Below are 18678 nucleotides of genomic sequence, written 5' to 3'. Positions count from 1 at the left end.
AACCATCTCTAGGGCAGTATGGCAGAGGGATGGGAAGAAAAAAAAGGAAAAAAAATAAAGGTAAATGATAATTTTGTTGTATATTTGAAAGGAATAGCAAGTTGTGCATAGTAGATTTGCAATTTCATGCACAATAATCTTTTTTTTGGTATGGAAATGCTTGTTTTTTCCATAAATGATTTTTAAAAGAAAATGGATTAGAATTCAATGTCTACAGCTCTCTAGAAACTCTCCTATTTTCCACAAGTTCTAGAGCATCACTTCCTTAATCACGTCTGCATGTTCTTTCAGTGCCCTGTGATGTGACTCATTTAAACTTGGTGATTTGAATTTTTTGAGGTCTCTCAATATCTACTCTCTTGCTATTTTTTCACTCATCTTGATTTTCCATTATCAACAAATAATTATTATTCTATCCTTCAAATTCTGAAGATAATTTTCCTTTCCAAAAGAAGCAGGAAAAATTGAAAATCAGTAGTTTCTCAATTTTTTTTCTTTCTGTTATCCATTATTCTTATTCTATCCATCTTAAGAAGTGCAAACATTGTCTTGTTCATCTTACTTTCAATCTAATTTATCTAAAACATTTAGTTATTATTGGTGTTTATCATAAGCCTAGTAAATTTTGAGGAGTTAGCCTTCATATCATCATTTTTATAGGACTTGGTCATTCTTTAATATTCCTCCCCTGCTTCTTTATATTGTGCTCATATTACACAGGACCATTTTTTTACAATATCATAATATTTCTCACAACAGTACAAATCAATATTCTTTTATAACGTATTAGACAATTTTCAGTTTTGTTTCTGGAAGAGGAAAAGAACACCACCCACAAAAGGTGCCCAGTCTTCTGATGAAGATTATATCTAGCTATAATGGCCCTTCTAGGTTTGAGAGATTAATGTTCAGATCCTAGAGAAGCTATCATTCTTTCCTATCTCTTCCCTACCATCTACTAGCATATGTTTCTAAAAGTGACTACGCCCCTCACATTTCAGAGACACGAAAAGACAGCCCACACATAAGTCTTACATAAACAACTGAAGTTTATTGAAGGAGGAATGTATTAGCAATCAGATTAGTGAGAGCTGAAATGGTGATAGATTTTGTCCTTTCTGTATAGCAGGTGTTTGGTTCCTCTTATGCAGGCCAAAACCAAGCCAATAACACTTTTAATGAATTGAAAATGAACAAACACTGACATATGATTATCTAATAACATAGGATTCTATCATTTTAGAATATTGCTCTACCTCATGATTTCCTTACTTTCTCCCCTAAATGCCTAGCCTAGTTCAAGTCTGAATAATCTTGTTGTCTGAATTACAAAGTATCACTAAATGACAGTGCAGCATTTAAAAGTTGCTGTTAAAGATAGAAAGTTAAACCAGTAATTATTAAATTCCCTTAATATATATGCACATACAATATGTATTCTATATGCATGTATGTGTGTGTGCATATATGTATGTTGCAAGTTAACTGAGGTTATGCCCCAGAGATGGGCATCTAAAATTTCAGTTGTGACTTCTGTCCTCATTTACCCTGCCCTTACTGACCAACCTCTGATGGAAAAGCTTAGCTGTGGTGATTTGGGACTTTGTTGTATTCCTTTCCCAAATACTGTTACATAATTGACTGCTAGAACAGCCTGGAAGGAACCTCTGTGGTATGTGTTTTCTCTCTGTTGCTATTATTATTAACTTATTTTTAAATAGTCAAAAGTCAGGTACTTCTTGGGAGCCAGGACAGTATAGATCCCTGGTATAATATTACACTTGATGGTCTTAAGGCTGTTGTGATAGTCTCCGCTTAAGGGAAGTTGTAAGTTTATAGAATACGTACTCATGGAAAAATACTGACAACGATTATTTTTGAGAGTTACTTCAGTTCTATGCCTCCAATAATATTGTGTCTCCCATCAGCTTGTTTTTCTCCCTGATAAGCAAACCCTCAAAATGATATTTTGCCCTGATTTCTGATATGCAAATCAGCCAACTCCAGGGGACCCTAGAAAACTAGAGTAAAGGAACCCCATTCTCAGAAGGACACTTTTGAACATACCTTCTCTCTGAAGCATGCCCATCATGCTGAATGGGCCTATTTCTCTTTGCTCCCCAAGGCAGCACAAACCCTCACGTGAGTTGTTAGTGTGTACCTGAGTTGTATATCAGTTTCCCTTTTCTCTACCTTTTCCATTCTTCCCCATTGCTTGAAATAAAGCTTTGCATTGAACTGATTTCCATTGTTTTACACATTATTCTCAGCATTCAAACTCATTAATGGGTTGTTTTCCCCTCACAGTCCTTCCCTCAGACATAAACAGGATGCTGGAAAAGGACTTAACCTGTTGGCAGCTACACCCACACTACAGGATTATGACACTGTGAACCCAGTCATAGAAATCATTGGTTTATAGGGGGACCCTATATCCTCCAGGGGGAGACTGCTTTATGCTATAGTATTATCACAAAATAATCCCACTTAAATGGAGCTGAGATAACATCCTTCACAACCAAACTCTGTAGTCCATCCCTGGGAAAGATTATCTAACAGTGATCATATTTTTGGGTGTGAGATAGCTATGAGAATATACAAATATGTCAAATATCTTTGATTTGGTCAGTGTTGGAAATCCTTCCAAAACAAATTATAAGCAGTCTATGATTTTGCATACAAATCCTAAGGGAATTCCTGAGGCACACAATGATTAAATGGTTTAGTAATTATCCCAAATTTAGTTAGACCTGAGCTTTGAATCCAGTCTTTGTGATTTCAAGCCCTACATTCCATCTTCTATTATTATACTGCCTCCATAACAGATTATCATTAAGGAAGTTTTTTCTTCCATATCTCTCTTACACTTGAAGTGAAAGAGCTCAGGGAACAATTCCTAGAATGCAAGCAACAATTATCTGTACTATGGACTAGAAATGAGAGCCCTTGTAGATGACTGTCTCTGTCTATCTAATTCATAATATAGTTTCATTTTTAGCCAGATTCTACTATAAAATCAAAATATGTCATCTAGTATTTATTGAGCATCTACTCTCTGCCAGGTATTGTGCTACCCCCCAGGGAAAACCTGGAAGGTGACTTTGGGCTGCCTTGGGCAGTGTGAGTTGTCTTTTAATATTCAGCACTTCATTTGTTCAAGGAGGTTAGGTGACGTCAATAAGTAGGCACTTTGGGAGAATCACTTAATTGATTGGCTCTGATAATGGAGGAGGCAAACTCACTTTCAGGGAATGAAATAATGCAGAGAAGCTCATAATCAGGGGTTAATGCAGAAGAATGGGCATTATATCCATGATGTTGTAATTAAGACAGGTAAATTATAAATTGAGTGTATAAATTAATTTCAGAGGCTCTGATCTATTTTAGGGAATAACATATTTAGATTGAGATCTTCAGGAGGGGGTTGATTGAGTAACTCAAGGATCAATTAACAAAGTATATAGAACCACAGGGTTTAGTTATGATAATCAACCTGACTTTGCTATCAACTTGAGTGATAGGCTAGATAAAAAGAAACCAGAGTTTGAGGAAATCAGAAAATTTTCAAGAAAAGAGCTATAAGAAGTCGATACTTCATGAAGCTGGGAATTGGTAAAAGGCCGTCCCTTTGTTATAGAACTGAAGAAATTACTGAACTGGCTTGGTACTGCAGAAAATATTGTGCAAGTTCTAGGGATTAGCAGAAAGACAGGGTTCATGGGAATGAGGAGGGAATTCTCATAAAAAATCATGAGAACTAAGTGCACCTGAGGAATTCCCTGCCATGTCTTTCCTCACAGGAAAATAGAGGTAAGGTCTCAAGAAAGAGCAAAATAGAAGGAACGTGGTTCTATGAAATCTCAAAAGTCAGAGAACTATCATGCCTGAAACTTGATAAGGAAGTTATATGGTTTAATTTACCCTAATTATAAGGAGCCCCTCAATTGGTGTTGAAGATATCCCAGGAATAAGCCCTAAAAGTGCCAGCTGAAATAATGAGTCTGAAGGCCAATGCCATGGCTTCCTAGGTCTTTTTTAGGGGGAAGCTAATGGAATAGCCCCATCCATTAATAGGCTATGTGACCACATGTCAGTCATGGAAGTCTTGCTACTTTCACAGCTTTGATACATACTGAGTCACATACAACCCATTGGGCAAGGAGCTAGCTTAAGGAGGAACTTGCTTAGATAGAGGCTTACTTGTAGAAAGTCTTTCACACCTTTTGGAACTAAGCTAAATAGGCACTGAGTCAGGATGGTGGTTGTGCCTTGTGGCTCTGAGCTATTGGTGCTCTACTTGTGTACATAGGTAGCTGTGTTATTCTGTTTTAACAGTTGGAGTCCTCTCTATTGGATTCTTTCTTGGATACTCACTTCTTTCTACTTAACTATACTTATCTGTCTGTTAATTGAAGTAAGATTTAAAGCTGTCTTTCCTTTAGAAAAGCAGATCAAAGAACCTGTGCTAACAAGCCATCCTGGGTATTGTAGGGTGCTTGCTAATACAACTTCTGGTCTTGGGATAAAAAAAAGACCTGCCTCAGACACTTATTAGTTATGTTTTCCTTGGCAATTGACTAAAGTTCCCTCAGCCTGAACTTCCCTACCTATAAGATGGAGATCAAAGAGGATTTAATTTACAGGTTTGTAGTGAGGATCAAGCTAGTTTATATTTGTTTTTTATCTTTATCATTCAGTCATTGCAAATCTTCATAGCCCCATTTGGGGTTTTCTTTGCAAAGATAGTTCAATGGTTTGCTATTTCCTTCTTCAGCTCATTTTACATATGAAGAAACTGAGGCAAACAGGTTTAAGTGACTTATCTAGGGTCACATAGCTAGTAAGTATCTGGGTCCAGGTTGAAACAGGAAGAGTGATTCTGAATACAGGTCCAGAACTCTATCCACTGCAACACCTAGCTGCCCTATGATTTACTGTACAAATATCAAAACATTGTATAAATTCTATATATTCTTTCTTCATTTCCTTATTTCTTTCTCAGGGACTTTTGTTTTTGCCTAGCACTCATTTCTTAAAAACAAACAAAAAACAAAAAATACTAACCACTCTCCAAGAAACTTCCCATTATGACAAAGATCCAAAAAGAAAAAAAATGACATATTTAGTAAAGTGGGAACAGATTATTATTTCACCAGAAAGAGGATTGCTCTATAGGTCTGCATTCCAGAATATCATGGTTCTATTAACAAATCTATGCCTAAATGAGCAAAAGAGTTGAGCTTAATTAGCCTGTATTCAGGAAAGTGGGAAGGAGTTAGTCTGATCATACATGTCTCAAGGAGATATACTTTTCTTTGTCACTAAGAAATAAAGACAAAGAGAATTAGACTAAGTATTAGCTATAGTGGACTTAAAAGCTAATGATGTAATACAACATCCTGATATCTTTAAGTTTCATTTTTCTAGGAAAAATACAAGGGGTTCACATTCATGCTGAATTGTAGTCATTAGAACTTATATTCTTGTGAGAAATAGGGATTAGGATGAATGGAAGATGTACTTGGTTTGCCTTCCACATGAAGAACAAGTGATGTCTTTTAGGCTGGCCAACAACCCAGAGATATTTGAATTCTTTTTAATTTATGGGGAAAAAAACCCAAGCATTTCCATAACATAGTATAATAAAAAAGAAGACTGCACATGAAACTGCAAATCTACTATGTATGGCTTCCTATTCCTTTTAAATACACAACAAAGTTATTATGTAAATTTCTTTTTTTCCCCTCCACCCCACCTCAGCCCTAGAGATGGCCACCATTAGACACTAATAGTGTATGAGTGTGTGTAGGTGTGTGTGTGTGTGTGTATTCAAAATTATCTTATATATACACATCTATCAGTTCATTCTTTGGATGAAGATAGCATCTTTCTTCATATGTCTTTTATTTGGTATTATTATTATTTAAATTTGGTATTTATAGTAGAAAAATAAATTATTCATTCAAAGTTGTTCTTAAAACAATATTATTACTCTATGCCAGTTCTTTTTAAACCGTGGGTAATGACCCCATATGGTGTGGCATAACTGAACGTGGGGGTCACAAAAAGTTGACAACAGTAAAAGTTTAAAAATTAAAAAAAATTTCTAAATATGCAATGACTAAAAATTAATTCAAAACGAAATATGACATGAATCCAAGCTATTTTTCCATTGCTTGCTATGTTATATCACAAACAGATGCTTCCAGGAACACTGTGACTCAGATTCAAGACTATTGTAGGTTATGAATTGTAGTGTTTTTACTATACATACAAAGTTTTCTGCTCTTATAGAAACATAATAGTTTAAGGAAAATAAAGACTTTTAATATTTTCCTACCATTCCTAAGCATGTAATTATCAAATTTGTATATCTTTGGATTATATTGTTTGGAATGTTTGATTTTTAAAATTTCTGTTATCTCCTTTTACAGAAACTTAAGTGTTTAATTGCAAGAAATAAAGACAAGACCCTTTAATAATATTTCTCCATCATCACCATTGTATGTATATATAAATGTGAACATCAGTTTCTTTTTAATTAAGCACAAACAAATGTAATTTCATACATTTAAGCTAGTATTTATTTGAGAAATTGTTAGCAATATTTATTTCTATTTTAGGACAAAACTAGTTTTCTATTATGGATAAGTGGCTAAATTTAGACAGAAGAGGTAAAAATGCTTTGATAATGTATAATACTACTTGATTATAGTGTACCTACATTGACAAAAATAAGAAAATATGTCAAATGTTTTTTGCAATATATATTTACTTCTAATGATGATGGTATGGAAAACCCCCTTTGCTTAATTTGTAATGAATTTTTGAATTCAGCCAAACTAAAATGACATATTAATGTCAAGCATGAAGCATACTACAATATGCCAAACTTTTAAAAACTTTAAAAAAAGAAAAGCAATATTTTGAGAAATCTGTTACCGTCAAAGAAATTTCTTATTTAATTGCAAAAATTCAAAAGTCCTATATGATAGGAGATTTCTTATTACCTGCTGCTATTAAAATGTCAGATAAATTTCATGGGAAAGAGTATAAGATGAAATTCACAAAATTCCTTTAAGAATAATATTTCCAAAAGAATTTTGAAACAACTGCCATTTCTAATACAGCACAGTTGTTACTTTATGTACGATATGTTTATGAAGGAAGCATACATGAGAAATTATATCTGGAAGATTGTGTATGAAAGTTTTCTCCCAATTTTCTGAATTGCTTCTGTTCTTAGTGTAATGGCAGGCAAAGTAGTACTTTGCTGCTTATTTCAACTATTCAAGTGTCTTTGAGTCTAGCCTTTCATTGTATCAAATCTTTACTGGAATCAGTAGACATTGTGTTTCCATTAGTAGATCTTAGGGAATTTGAAGACCTTCCCTGTCCTTAATAGGTGTAGTTTAATCACATGAAGCTCTTTATTGGAGGAGCTTGCCAAAAGAACAGAACAAGAAGGGTGGAACAGAAAGGAGCAGAGCAGAGAAAAAGCTTGAGCAGAGCTGGGATCAGGCACTACTGAGAGAGAGAATGCTTGTGATTTTGATGCTCTGTTGGTCTGTGTTACTTCCTGAGAACTGAGAGAGAGAATGTTTGAGATGTCAGCACTCTGCCTGCTGTTCTGTCAGACAAAAGTCTCATCAATTGTTCTGTCAGATAGAAGCACCCTATCTTTTGCTCTTAGACTGAAGTCCTGAAAGAAAACTTTACTGTTGTAGAAGTCCTGAAAGAAAGCTTTACTGTTGTTACAGACATCCTGAAAAAAGACTTTGCTCTTGATTTGTGTTTGATTTCTCAGAAGCCTTGTCTGTTGATTTGTGTTACTTTGTCAGAAAGAAAGTGAATTCAGATGATAGTGCCAGTAATGTGTGTAAATATTGTTGTAGTCCTATTAAGCTTAATATATGTAAATATTGTTGTAGTCCTGTTAAGCTTTGTTTTCCTAGACACAGAAACTGCAAAGAGATTGGAGTGGAACTATCCCCATGAGCTGAAATATGGAGCAAGAGTAGAGAACTGCTTACATGTGAATCTAGGCAAGAGCTGGAAGAGATTCCTACATGTGAATCCATACAAGAGTCTTCTTAATCCAGGCAAGAACTGGGAGCAATCAGCCCATGGAAGAGGAGCTGTGGCATTTGGAAGTCAGTCTTGAGTTAAGATGAAAGAAGACTTTACTTGCATACTCTTTATTGACTGATGATATTGTGACTTACTGTGAGCTAAGGGTGGATTTTTAAGACTGTGTGGCCACCTTAGTAATAAGTTATGTTATGTTGTTGTGAATGTTGTGCTTTAGTTTCTTACATGTTATGCTTCAGTTTATTGCTGAATAAATAGAGAGTTTAGTATACTATGTGATTAGATCCTTAAAGTTATTCAAAGCAGCAGTTCTCAGGAGAACTTACCAAGATTGGCTTTACATTTTTTGCACAGTCAGCAGGATCACAAAGTATAGTGCCTCTATTTGTTCCAGGATCCATGGCCATTGCAAATGTTGATTTTGATGTCTATAGGATATTCAATTTTAGCTATCTAAAGCAGAGTTGGAAATTTAAGGCAGGAAGGTAGGAGGGAGTTTCAGGTTGGATAAGTAGATCTGAGTTATCTCTTAAAGGTGTTTATTGAAACCATGGAAACTAATGAGATCACCAAGAAAAATAGCATTAAGTGAGAAGCGAAGAGAGACCAGAACAGAGTCTTGGGGGAGGGGCGGGGGGGAACCATCACTGTTAACAAGAGTGGAATGGACAAAGATACAGCAAAGCAGACAGAGGAAAAAGCAGCCAGAAGGGTAGGAGGAGAAACAGGACATAATAGTTTCATGATAGCTTAAATAAAAAACAAAGGAGAAAAGGTGATTGACAGAATCAAAGGCTGCAGAGAAATCAAGAAGGATGAAGACTAAGAAAAGGTCATTTGATTTGGTCATTAATGGATTGTTCATAACTTTGAAGAGAGTAGTTTAATTTAACTGGTGAGGTCAGAAGTCTGCAAACTGTTAAGAATAGAGAGAACAAAGACAGTGGAAACATCTATCATAGAAAGCCTTCTGAACGTTTTGCCATAAAAGGAAGGAGAGATATAGGATGATAACCAGTGGGGATAGTCAGATCAAATGAAGGATTTTTGAGCATGATGCAGTCATGGTTCTCTTTTAAATAGTAGTAGATCAGACAGTATCCTGGGAGAGACTGAAGATTATTGAAAGAGTAGGGATGATAGGAGGGGAGGGAGTAACCTGTTGGAAAAAATAATAGAATAGAAAAGGATCATGTGCATATAGGGTGGTTTGCCTTGGCAAAGAGAAGCTCCTCTCTTCATGTGGAACAAGGATGAATGAGGATTCCTTACGTATTCCAACAACAAAATAAGCAATAAGCCCCCATCCTTATTGGGTTATAGGAGTACATTGAAGCAAATGAGATAATCAGTAGCAAACATAAAGGTCACTGATATTATCTGATAGCAATTAAATAGTTCCAAATGATAGATATGTGAGGATGCACATGCCTCAATAAAAGATAGAAAGATGAACTATCTCTTTCCTCTGGGAGAATGGGTGGAGGAGTTTGGTGTAACATTAGTAAGAAGAATTGGTTGGAGGAATTCAACCAGAACTGTGCACCAGAAGTGAGAATGAGTAACCAGCAAAGATGGAGTGGCTTGGCTAGGTTCACATCCTGAAGATGGGTGGTAACAACAGTTACAGCACAGAACAGGACTGGACAATATACAGACCAAAGGTCACTGCCCATGAAAGGATTTGGGGTGGCTGTCATGTGACCTATGGCATCCAACGGTAGAGACAAAATCACACTGGCATACCCAGGATGACTGCTAGCACAGGTTCTTAGATCTGCTTTACTAGGGAAGACAGCTATTTAAGGGGTCAACGACATTTTTAATGACATTAACCAATTCAGGGGAAAAGTCAGTACCCTGAACTTCAGAAAAAATACAAGCAGAAAAATAAAGACCAACAGGCAGAGCTCTGACTACCTGAATCAAAGCAATTTTGCTATACACTTTATATAAATCTCTGGATCAAGAAATCCTTACATATGAGCAATCAGAGGGCTCTTAATACATGGCCACTCAGAATCTTGACCAGGGAATCACAAGATTCTTCCCATAAGTGAGCCCACAAAACAAAAATACCAACTCAGAGTGTATATATACTTCTCAGATCCCGAAGACATCACAACCTTCCTGACTCAGTGCCTAATTGGAAATCAGCAAAGGTGTGAAAGCCTTCCTACAAGAAAGCTTGCCCTAAGCAAGCTTACCTCAATGCAAGGCCTATTAATGGGGGGGAAGATCTTATATTCCATTAACAGTACACCAACCATCCTCAGTATATCTCTAGTATTATCTATCTGTGGCAAGAAGAAGTTAAACCTGTTTTAATTTTGGTCCTTTCCTACTGCCCAGTTGTGCAGGTCTGAGACAGGAGAAGCTCAGCTTAGATGATGCCCTGAAGATAAGCTTCAGGGAATCTACCCAGGTTAAGTAAGTAAGTTATAAGTCAGTAGTATATTGTCTTCTATGCTAATATAACTTGATTAAACAGACCCAGGTCTTGTGAAAAATTGTGCTACTGTAGGGAAGTAGGACATAGACATGGCTCTTATAAACCTACAAGAGGTCAGTCATTGTGAATTAACATTTTCCCCTACTATCATCCTTAGTGTTGTTTTATCCTATATGGCCCTGACTTCTTGACCTCCAGGAACTCTTTTCTGGGAGTCTTTTGTTATCCATGATCAGGCCCTGTCCCTCCAGTAAGGAGGAAGACAGAAGACTATACTTTCAATAAGTGATTGAACAGGGATGACAGGCCCTGTAGATATGACCTTACAGTCATTTCTGATCCTTCAAGACTGAGCTCAGTCTCCTATCAGTGAGGAACAATCTTGGAGGCAGATATCTTGATGATAAACTATGAATATGTCTCTCCGGGGAAGAGGAAAGAAGAGATCTCATTCCTTTTTCATTCATCATTCTGCTTTCCCCTTGTTATTTCAATTTTGTTTTCATTCTTTCACTCAAGTGCACCCTTTAACCACAGTTCTATTCTAATTTAGGACAATTTTTAAACAATCTGCAATGTACAGAACACTGTACTAAGCCTAATAAATTGTATTTATACAGAACTTTAAGGGTTTTCAAATGCTTGCAAAACTCATCTCATTTGATTTTCTTAATAACTTGATGAAGCAGGTACTCTTACTATCCCCCTTTTACAGATAAGAAGACTGAGGCTTAGAGACATTAAGTGATTTGCCCCCACTCACCTATCTATTAAGTGTGTGAGGTGGCATTCCAAGCCAAATCTTCTTGACTGAAGGGAAAAACGTGATCCAGTATACCTAGGTGCTTCTCAGGAGTAACCAAAACTAGTACAAAGCTTATATAATGTTCTTACCCTCATTTAGCTTATAGTCTAACAAGAAAATAGTCAGATTTTTAAGAAGCATATACCTAACTGTATTTAGCTCAACAAATTCAAGAAACATTTGCTTAGTATCATCTGTATGCAGGATAATGTTGTGATAGTATCTATGAAAATCTCAAAATTTGAGGACTAAGAATTATTGATTTACATTGACCTTAGAATTTATTTTGTTCTATTGATACATGTTGCTTTTATGTCAGTCAGTTCTAGATATGATACTCCTCTCCACAATCCAGTGAATTTTCCCTTACACAAAGAAAAACACCATTAAGCTAAACCAACCAATAGAGTAACTATATTTTATAATTTTTAAACTATTCCATGCCCACAGTTCCTCATCTCTTCAGTTAATGGAGGAGGTTGAATTTCATTCCTTCTCAAAGGTCAGAAATAGTCATTATAATTATACAGCATTTGGCTTCCAAACATTCATTTTTAGAGAATGATCTTCTAATGAATCTAGAGATAAAACCTTTCTCACTAACACAGCTCTATATGAAGTTACATTAAGATTTTGTTCATGTGGAAAGTAATGATATAAATGGAAATAAGTTAATTGGCAGCAGAACCAGTTAGGTAAATTAACTGCCTTTTAAAAAGTATACACATGCCTAAACCTTTCTTCACTTGGTAGTTAGGAAAATGAAAGAATGTGATATTTCATGTTTTTTACAATATAAACATGAACATCAAACACTTATTGGTGGGGTTCAGGGGACATGGCTTCTTTCCTTGCACACATTTTATCTTGTGCTTCCATATGTGGACGTATCATAACTCAGCAACTGACTTGGTTTGAGAAAAATGTCCACCTTCAAAACCTCTCACCAAGGCTAGCAGAGAATGTCACTATCAATGTAAAATAAGTAATTTTACAACTCACAGGAAGGAATCCTTGTCAATAAAAAACTACCATAATTTTCTCATCAATTCTTTAAAACCTCCACATCATCCCTAATTCTTTCTACTCCTATGGACCCCATTTCCATTATATTTTTATATGTTCTATAAACTTTCTTTTTGCAGTTTTTTTGTCTATAATAATAAAAATTAAATAATATTAGCCAGGACTTTAATATTAACTTTGTTTTACATATAGGGAAATAAAGATTGGGAGTAATTAAATGACTTGCTTAGGATCATACAACTAATAAGTATCGGCTACAATAATCAAATACCTATTTTCCTGATTCTGAGTCCATCATCATGTCCATGTCCCCACCAAATTATCCCTTTGTTTCCATTTTCATTGAAAACACTCTAGTTTCAGGTTATCTTCATACTCTACTTTAAACCTAGTTAATAGCTTCCGAACTTGGTCTGTGGACTTCATGGTGGCCCAGTGCATACTGTGCCAGGGCTGAAGTCAGAAGACTCATCTTCTTGTTTCTGGCCCCAGATACTTACTAGCTGTATCACTGTGGGTAAGTCATTTAACCCTATTTACCTCAGTTTATTCATCTGTAAAATTAGCTAGAGAAGGAAATGGAAAACCAATCCAGTGTCTTTGCCAAGGAATCCCCAAATAGGGTCATAAAAAGTCATATGTAACTAAACAACAAACTTGCCATTATGTCTCCAAAGTGTTTCTTCTTCAATCCTTAATTTTGTTATTTTTCTTTTGAAGTTTTATTGATATGTTTTGCAACATTATTGTCATTCTTTTTCTTTAAGGTCCTAAACAGGTACCATCTTTCCTTGATGGTTCCCCAAGATAACCAATAAATTTGAAACTACTTAATTCTTCCTGATCATCCTAAGCTTACATTTTGCAGTTTTACATCCCATTATTTCCCTATCTGAACCACTTTATACTTCCCTATACTTTCCCGCCCATTTGTCTATTTCATAAGTCTTCCTCCAATCATATTTGAATATCAAATTCTTCTTCATCCTTCACATGTCAACTGAAATGTCTCTTCCTTTAGTAAATGAAATCATTACTCCTTTTCTGAACTTCTTTAGCTATGTGTTTACTCCTTTTTGATGACATTTACTGTATCACATATTGCCTTGTTTTATTATTACTTGTATACATGTTTCATTTTCATACTTGACTGTAAGCTTCTTGAGGGTAGAGACATTTATTTGTCTATCCCTCCACAGTACTAATATGGTGCCTTTCATATTAGAGGTGTTCAAAAACATTTTTGACTACATGATTGAATAGGTGACTAAACAGTTTATTCTGAAATTAAAAGTATGAAAAAAATGAAAGTTATTCCAAAAAGCAACAAATAATAAAACTAATAGAAGTATATGGTACTTTATAACGTGCAAAGTATTATGTATAATGGGAAATAATCAAGTGAGACTTGACCAGATACTTTACAAAGTACAGGACTTGCCCAGGGTTACCAAACCAGTATATATCACAGGAGGGACTGGACTGCAAGTCTTCATGACATAGAGGCCAGTTTTCTTTCCTTCACTATAGTACTTCTCACTAATAATCATACCTAACATTTATATATTGTTATCCACTATACTATAATGTCACTCAACTAACAATATCAACACCTAGACAGCATTGGAAGGTTTGCAAATTCACTTTCTGAGTTGTCTCACAAAACCCTAATAAAGTACTAGAAGCAGTATTATCCTTACTTTATAGATAAATAGTATCAGAGCTGACATTCGAATCCAAGTGTCTCCTGACTTTCAGGCCTGTCTTCTACTTATTAAGTTCCATTGCCTTTCCAACTACATGCAAAGCCTTTTTTCTCCACTTGTCCCTACAATTATTTTACATATTTTATCATCAAGTTGAAAAAAGAACACTTAGGGTGGTTAGGTGGTGCACTCAGCCCTGCAGTCAGGAGGACCTGAGTTCAAAAGTGGCCTCAGACACTTATCACACACAAAAAAATAAATAAAAATAAAAAACTAGCCATGTAACCTTGGGCAAGTCACTCAACCCCAAATGCCTTCTATAAAGGAAAAAAAAATGAATAGTTAACCAACATATACAGGCATGGAAACAGTCTTTTGCATGCAGAGTAATGATCATGCTTTTGCAATAAATCCTACCTTCCAATACCTACATCATGAATCTGGCATGGTCAGAGAAATATGCCGAGATGTAGACATCACCATTCTTATCTGCTTCTGTAGCTTTGGTGATCTACACAAGTTGGCCCTGTGCAGTACCAGAATTTGCTGTTTTACCTGAGGTTTAACAAAGAGCAGGCATGCCGGATTTTCTACTAGTTCTCCCACCATTGTGCAAACTGCGTTGCCACGTCTATGCAACATCCATCCATAAACATAAAAATATGGCTCAACTGATATATGACAAGGATCCTGGAATAGAGATGTAACTAGCATACTGTGACTAGAGTTTTGTCACTGAACACCGACAACAGGAAGCTATGTCTGGTACAGTGGACAGAGCCCTTGACTTGGAGTCAGGACAATCTAAATTCAAATCCGGTCTTTCACAATTACTCTCAATGACCCTGGGTTAGTCACTTTATCCTTGCTTGCTTCCATTCCTTATCTACAAAATGTGGACACACTAGAGAAGGAAATGGCAGATTACTCCAGTGCCTGTTCCAAAAAAATTCCATAGACAAGTCAATGGGGTTATAAAGAATGAAACATGACTGAGCAACAATAACTGACTACAGGAGTCCCTGTCTCCTCCCTCAGAGAGGATGCTTCTTGTCATGACCACCACCCCTCTGCCTCACTTCATAGTTTTCTGTCACTGTCTTGCCCATCACTCCCTACATCCCATAAATGGGGGCTACTCCCCCTTCCTACAAACCCTTTATGGAGATGAGGACAGTGTTTTTTTCCCCTCTTTTTTTTTTGGAGGGCAATTGGGGTTAAGTGACTTGCCCAAAGTCACACAGCTAGTTAAATGTGTCAAATGTCCGAGGGCGGATTTGAACTCAAGTCCTTCTGACTCCAGGGCCAGTGCCCTATTCACTGTGCCAACTAGCTACCCCCGAGGACAGTGTTTGTTGAAAAAAAGTTTCTTTATGTGGTTCTAATATTCTACTTAAGAGACAGTATGTAGGAGGGAATTTTAAGATCAACATCACTAAAATATCTTCATTCTTTACCCTTTCCTAGGATTTGATGGATGTAAGTGACAAAACTAACTATTCCATTTTTAAGCTATCAGATAATTACTACATATTTTGCTTCATTGCTTATTGATGGCAATTATGATGAAAGGAATAATCACTTATTATTATAGACCCTTATGGTGCTTTGTGTAAAGTGTTGCTGTTATTAGCAGTCATAGTAGTAACCATTGGTCCTGCTGATTTCCCATTTGTCTCCTTCAACTAGATTAAGAAACTCATTTCATTTGAGCTAGAGTATTTCTTCCTATTAGGCTTTTATTTTTCTCATTGATTATTCTTGCTTTTCGGTTCCTCCTACTGTTCCCTGTTAATTTTTACTTCTCTATTATTTTCTAGGCAATATATGCCCTACCTCAGAAAGAAACAATCAACATCCCAGAAATTGTAGAATTGAAGAGATTATATAGTAGCTACTGATTACTAATATATCTATATTTAATAGTTATACAAACGTGTGAGGGTATAGAGTTATATTGTGTGGGTACATCCATTTAATCTCTCTCTCTCTCTCTCTCTCTCTCTCTCTCTCTCTCTCTCTCTCTTTTTCTCTCCCTCTCTCTCTGTCTCTCACTCTCCCTCTCTCTTTGCCACTGCTGCTTCTATTAGAAAGGTAAGCCTTATTGTTTCTTTCACACTTGTTGATATTTCAAGGGTTAATGGTTAAGTCCACAGAGGAGAACAAGGGTACTGTATAGCATCTCTATCCTAAGCTGTACTGACATCTATTAGTGACATGAATGAATGAAGTGAGGAGGGTTATAGCAGGGCCATTGCAGTCACTTTCTCAGTCCCCTGATGGGAATTAGAACCCTCTGCCTCCCTGGGGCCATGTGCATCTGTGTCATTTCTTCTCCTTGGTCAGGTCAGAATGTTCTTCAGGCACATATCACTTTTGTTTAGTGTCAGTCATTTCTTTACATAGTGATAGCTGCTAGAAGCAGTGACAAAGCTATTTGGGACTGCTCATTCCTGAAAACTTTCCTAAGCTAAAAGAAAAGAAAGTCTTAGACTAGTTAATTTATTATCTCTAAACAAGGACACCTTTCAGACAAATGAGGCAGCTATCTAGGCAGCTGGTAGATGGGGTGCTAGGCCTGGTTTCAGGAAAGACCTGAGTTCTAATCCAACTCAGGCTTTTTTTTTTTTGCTTTTTGGAGGGCAATTGGGGCTAAGTAACTTGCCCAAGGTCACACAGCTAGTTTTTTGTGTTAAGTGTATGAGGCCAGAATGAACTCAGATCTTTCTGACTCCAGGGTTGGTGCTCTATTCACTGTGCCACCTAGCCACCCCAACTCAGACATTTCTTAGCTATTTGACACTAGGCAAGACATTTAAACCTCTGTTTGTCTCAGTTTCCTTAATTGAAAGATAGGGGAAAAAACAGCAACTACCTGCCATGATTGTTGTGAAGATCAAATGAGATAATGTTTGTAAAACACTTAGCATAGCGCATATACGTATATAAATGCTACATTCCTTCCCTAGATCTAGACCTTCTGTAGAGGTGGTATTATTTTTCCTGAGATTAACTTACCTGGGTTTGAAATTCAGAGAAGCTTACTGCTGTGTGACTTCAGGCAAGCTGTTTAAGCTCTTGGAGTCTCATTTTCCTCATCTCTAAAATGGGTACAATAATATTGCTCCTGTTACATAGGATTGCTTAGAGAGGATAATGCATTATAAATAGTTTTCTCACTCGATAATATTAAATATAAGACCACCCAAACTCCTGTAATATTCCCCTTGGAAGAGGGATTCGATTTTTCACATTAACAGGTTCTGAGGATGTCACATTATAAACATAAGCAGTACTCCTTTTGGCAGGGATAAATCCTCTCATATCCAGCTTCACAGAATAAGGAAACTCATATCTGGGGACCACACTCATGCCTTTCCTTTACAAAGAGAACTGAAACATGAATATTCATTACTGATAATATCATGAAAACACTCAAATTTTAAGTACAGCAAATGTCTTCCAAATGCCTCTGTTCCTTCAGGGAAGGTGACACTTTGTCAGCTTGGGATATTTCAGCTGTCAGTTTGTTGTTATTTTTCTCTAGAGTTGTTACTGTTTTTATTCAGAATGGAATTGGTAAGATTTTATTTTCAACATGTAATAAGTGATATATTATGTTGGCATGGCATTTTTATTGTACCAAAGCACTTTCCATCAATTGTCTCATTTTATCTGTCTGATATTTCTAAGTCATACTGTCTAATAGAAATGACCTTATATGCTTATTAGTATTCAGTGCCTATTTTATGAGGCTAGGCAAGAGAGAGAATGTGGAACAAGAAATACTTGATTTCAAATCTGAGCTCTAGTATTTATTAGCTGTGTGACCTTGTTCTAGTCACTACGTACATTTTCATTGACTGGTCCTCATGACTGAAATACTCTTCCTCCTCATCTCTACTTGCTGACTTTCCCACCTTCCTTGGTAAATATCTTACTTGTACTTAGTTATATACATATTATTTTCCCTGTTAGAAAGTATGCTCCTTGAGGACAAGGCCTTTTTATTTTCCCTTTCTTTATATCCCTATGACTTAGCTTTATGTTTGTTGACTGGATTGAAATCTCTGACCCTTTATTTTATCATTTGTAGAATGATATTATAATATTCCTGCTATCTAGCTGACACAATTATCATGAAGAGAGAACCTGAATACTCTAATTTTTATATCAATATCAAAGTGTTATATTAATGTGAATTTTTATTACTATTCTGCTTCTAAGCTTTATGCTAATCATTTCTTAGAAAAATGATAATCACTTTTTTTCCTTGGTTTGTAGCCTTTTAAAAGGGCAGATAATGTACTTTAATTTTTCTATTTTACCCACCCCCCTAAAAAGTGAGGGGGTTCAGGATCTTGTTTAGAGTAAAAAGTGGTACCTCAGAAAGCATATAATGTTTGATGTCATTTGACAGGAAGAAAGTTGGGACTTGGAGAGGTTAAAGCACTAGTGTCAAAGAGAATCGGATACCTGTGTGCAGCATATTGACTTAGAAAACTACAAATTAACATTACCTCTATTGTATTTTTATTTATATTTCCCCATTTCATTTTAATTAGGTTTGATTAATTCAGTAGGTAAATGAATTGTGA

The sequence above is a fragment of the Petaurus breviceps genome, unplaced genomic scaffold (assembly GCF_028583685.1).
Source record: "Petaurus breviceps papuanus isolate PSGF00001 unplaced genomic scaffold, PetGlider_PUasm1.0 90842, whole genome shotgun sequence".
Classification (NCBI taxonomy): domain Eukaryota; kingdom Metazoa; phylum Chordata; class Mammalia; order Diprotodontia; family Petauridae; genus Petaurus; species Petaurus breviceps.
This window is presented reverse-complemented; position numbering follows the sequence as displayed.